Source organism: Erythranthe guttata, chromosome 6, assembly GCF_056151865.1.
Source record: "Erythranthe guttata isolate IM_541 chromosome 6, IM_541, whole genome shotgun sequence".
Classification (NCBI taxonomy): Eukaryota; Viridiplantae; Streptophyta; class Magnoliopsida; order Lamiales; family Phrymaceae; genus Erythranthe; species Erythranthe guttata.
In genome coordinates this window covers 8,967,934-8,972,743 of record NC_142538.1, presented here as the reverse complement: position 1 = coordinate 8,972,743, position 4,810 = coordinate 8,967,934, and the positions used below count along the sequence as shown (strand labels likewise).

General features: G+C 38.7%; 1 pseudogene; it reads left to right on the top strand.

Annotated features, from left to right (window-relative positions):
- Positions 1-3,540: 3,540 nt before the first annotated feature.
- LOC148770094 (putative pentatricopeptide repeat-containing protein At1g77010, mitochondrial pseudogene) lies at positions 3,541-4,489 on the top strand (annotated as a pseudogene).
- Positions 4,490-4,810: the final 321 nt, after the last annotated feature.

Below are 4,810 nucleotides of genomic sequence, written 5' to 3'. Positions count from 1 at the left end.
CGGCAACAATGACCTGCCCACCGCCGAGACACCGTTCACCGGTAACTCCACAAAAATCACACCGTAACCACCAAATCGTGGCCCTTCCTCACGCCAATTCGTAGATCCGATTCCCCACCCGGTATCGGAACAATCACACACTCAATCACCGCTCCAAACACGAACAAACACCGAACAAAACACACGTACAAATCCTTAAAATAGCGAAGCCGATATTAAACACGGAACTCCCTTACCCGACGACAGATCCACGCAAAAACACCCTCAATGTGAGCGCGCCGATGAGACGAATCGATTGGTGTTACCACCAAGGAAATCTGATCACCGGAGAAGGAGGAACGGCCGCCGGAAAGCACCTCTTTGGTCGAGAAAACCCTAGTGGCGGAAAAAGCTTTTCCTAACTTTGGGGAGCTGAGTGTTTTATTTTTCATTGTATGTTTTGGTGTAGTGTGTGTTTTTTTCCAAGTGAGTGTTTAAGACTTAGTGAGTGTTTTTTTCAGTGCGTCTTTTTTATGTACTGCGTGGTTTTTTTTCTTTTTCCAGTGTGTGTTTCCTGTGTAGTTATTATGTAATTCAATGTGAGTTTTTGATGTAGTGAGTATTTTATTTTTCAATGTGTGTTTTTGGTGCAGTGTGTATTTTTTTCCAGTGAGTGTATATGGTGTAGTGCGTGTTTTTTTCAGTATGTGTTTTTTTCCAGTGAGTGTATATGGTGACGGCGGCGGCGGCGGCGGTGGCGGTGGCGGCGGTGGATGAAGCTTGAAATTTTAGGAGTGTTTTGAGGGATTTAGGTGGAGAGGTGGAGAAGAAAGAAGATGAAAGTGGTAGGTGGGAAAATAATTAGGGTTATAGTAATTGAGGGTACTTTTGTCTTCTCACACTAGTCTAGGGGGGTCCCACTAATTAAGAATGGAATTTGGGTGTAGGCAAAAGTCTTTACAAGTAAATTGGGTTTAGTTCAAAATATTTTCCATTTAAGGGGTTTATTGCATATTTCCCCAAGGAAAAATACAATTTTATCCTTAAATCATATTTTTTTTTTGTAAACTAAGTGGTTTTATAGACAATTCATATATAATAAGTGATTTTAAAAAAATTAATAGAAAATCTAATCTAAAAAATGGACATGCTACTAACTAAATAATTAATTAGTCAGTAGGGAATTAATTCTAATCTCATGTAATCCAATCTAATCCAATATAGGTAACCGATCGAGCCCTTATCAGCATATTTAGTGGTGGTGGTGGTTTTAGAAAAGAAATTGGCCGCAACGGCATCCCGAGGGGTTGTTGTGTATAGGCGGAGGAATTGGACATTTGGACAAGGTGTTGGTGGAGGAATTGGTGGTGGAGTGGGAGGTGACAGTGGAGGAAGTGAAGGTGGAGTCGGTGGAGGCTTAGGCGTTAGTATAGGTGGCGATGTTGGTGGCAAATTTGGTGGTGGTGCGGTGGCAGAACAGATGTGGTGGTGGTGATGCGGCGCCGGAGAGAGGAAAAAGACGGAGCAGGTCTTTTCTCTTTCCTTTTTCCCTACTTTGTTTTTTCTTTTTATGTTTCTTTTTCTTTTTCTTTTGAGATTAGGGACTTTTCATATTGAGTTTTTAGTAATTTGATATGATAATTTCAGGTGGTGGTGCGGCGGTGGTGTGAAAAGTCCTGGTTCCCACGAAGAAGATGATAGGTGGCCTTTTTCTTTTGCTTTTTTCTTTTCTCTTTTTTCTTTTTTTTTTTCTCTTTTTTATTATTTTATCTGAAAATCTTGCAAATCGACGAAATTGCCCTTCCACTGTCACGTGTGAGTTGCACGTGTGCAATAAAGGCAGAAATTTGGCTATAAATGGACTTTTTATTCGTCGGTGCGACAATTTGACAAATTCAGGTATGCCCGTGCAAGGTTTTTTCCGTTCAGGGGTAAAGCGCAAAAACGTCCACAGTTTAGGGTATATTTTGCAGTTAACCCTTATTATTATTGTTGTGGTTATTATTAGTTTATTATTATTATGGTGGTGAGAGTGGCGGTTTAAAAAAGTGTAATAGAAGATCGAACGGTGAAAACGGAGTAGGTCACGGGATGGGGAGGGGGGAAACCCCTTCTCCATGGAAGACGCTCTTAGTAATAAATGTTGAAGGAGTAGGTTTCTTCCCAAAAAACTAAATTGGATGTCACTTAGATATTAAATCATTCTGTAAGAGGGACCTCTATATCATTGTCCCTTATATTAATGGACCTATTTGACAAAACCCCGAGGTGAAATTTCTTTTTACGATAAATTCAATTTTTAATTCACAATTAAGGTCATTTGATACACACCATAATATGGAAAATACATAGAGATAGGTTCACCCCTGAAATTCTTTATTTGAAATAACCCCTGGAGAGGCAAAATTACTATTTTGCCCTTATTTGTAATTTTTGCCCAACTGTATTCAGCATTTTCATCAACTGCATTTATCATTTATGGATCTGCATTTATCATTTTTACATATTTTTTTTAATAAAAAAATATAAATGTTTATTTTATTATTATTTTAATGTTTTTATTTTTTTTAATTTTTTTTTAATTTCTTAAAAATGATTTTTCAACAAGTTTCTTGTATAGAAATTGACTACAGATGACTATAGTATATTATATGTTATATAGTTACGTAGTTATATATAGTCATGTATCTTCTTTTTACTCCAAAGTTGTATATAATCATGTACCTTCTTTTTACTCCGAAGTTATATATAGTCAACTGATTTTGTAGAACGCTGATTATATAGAAAAAAGAATTTCATCGACACCAACAACAATAATCACAATTTAAATCTTGATATTATATATCAACTTGTACAAATACCAACAACAATAATCACAATTTAAATCTTGATATGATAAATCAACTTGTATAAATATAGATCTTCAACAATCACATGCACTTCAACAAAGAACAAACCATCATCATCACTCTATATTAAAAAATACTACATAACCCATACATGACTACATGTTACTAAGGGCCTCTTTGGTTGGGGGTATTACAAGGGATGGGATGGGTTATACCGTTTTGTACAACGTTTGGTTTGCTTGAGTTACTATCCTTGACTGTTGGGCCCACCCATTTAATACCCCATTCGAATTATTGCTAGTCAAGCCAAAATTGGCTTGACTGGTTATCACATATTGAATCCCATTTTGTAACCCATGTGTAATGTCGAAAATATCCTTCGAAAATACATCAATTACGAAATTAATAGGTATAAATACTATAATCTTCATCTTCCCCTTTCTTGCATCGTGCCCTAGTTTTTTTCCAGGTAAAAACTCATATGAACAAAATTAAAAAAAATAACCCCACCTTCTTCCTTCTTCCCAATCTCACACCTCGTCACCACCTTCCTTGTTCAAACCCAATTTCTCTACTACTCTCAATTTCAACCACCGCAGCCCCGCCCACCACCACCGCCCTCCTCCTCTCACATCTGCAATCAATCACTTCCCGTAACAGGAATTAAGAAAAAAAAATCCCCAATTTCAACAATCGGAATTGGAATACAGATATGGGGATTGATTACTACAACATCCTGAAAGTGAACCGCAACGCCAGCGACGAAGACTTGAAGAAACCCTACCGCCGCCTCGCCATGATTTGGCATCCCGACAAAAACACCAACAAGCTGCAGGAGGCCGAGGCCAAATTCAGGCAGATTTCCGAAGCCTACGATGTACTCATCGACCTTCAGAAGCGCCAGATCTACGATTTCTACGGCGAAGAGAGCCTCAAATCGGGCCAATTCCCCCTCCCACCGCAGCTCTCGCGTCCAGAATCAGAGTTTCTACTACAACAACCATCAGCAGCATCTGAGTCAGAATGGCTATGCTGTGGAAGTATTAGAACTCTATTGCACAATGAACAACGACAACGACTTAAGCATGGATAGATACAGCCTAGCTAGTGCAATTACTGCATGTGCTGGAATTGCATCGCTCGAACTCGACGAACAGATTTTTGCTCGAGCTACTGTCATTGGTGTAGATTCCGACCAGGTCATAGCAACTTCCCTTATAGACTTCTACTGTAAGTGCGGTCTCGTAAAAAACGGTCAGAAATTATTTGACCAAATGACGAAATTCGACGAGGTTGTATGGAATTCAATGTTGGTGGGCTACACTACAAATGGATTCGGAGTCGAAGCTTTGGCTCTGTTTCAAGAAATGAGAGGAGTGGATGTTACACCTAATGAAGTTACTTTTACTGCAGTTTTATCGACTTGTGATCATTGTGGATTAGTCGAAGAAGGGAAAAAATTGTTTTACATAATGAAAAACGAGTATTGCATCAATCCTGGTATTGAACACTACTCTTGCATGATCGATCTTTTTGCTAGAGCAGGTTGTCTGAAAGAAGCAATTGATCTTATCGACGAGATTCCTTTTCAGTCCGATGCAACTATGTGGTCAGCGGTTTTGGAGGTTGCATCGAAAACGGCGAAAAGTCATTTTCTTTGAAAGTTGCCAAGAGAATTATCGAGCTCGATCCTCGAAATTTCGGTGCTCTTGTACAGTTATCGGGTGTAATGGCGTCTACTGGAGATTGGAAGGAATCTGCATTAGCGAGACATTAGTGAGACGGTTAATGAGAGAGACGAGAATTCGAAAAAATCCCCGAATAAGCTGGTGCAATATCTGAGAAAGAAAACCAGCGAATATTTTCTAATGGGTTAGTTATCGAAACTACACTATCTTTCTTCGACCTTCTGAATTCAAATTTTAATTTGCATGAAATGAAATGACGACTCTTTTCTTCAATTTGTAGTATTCCTGGAAGAT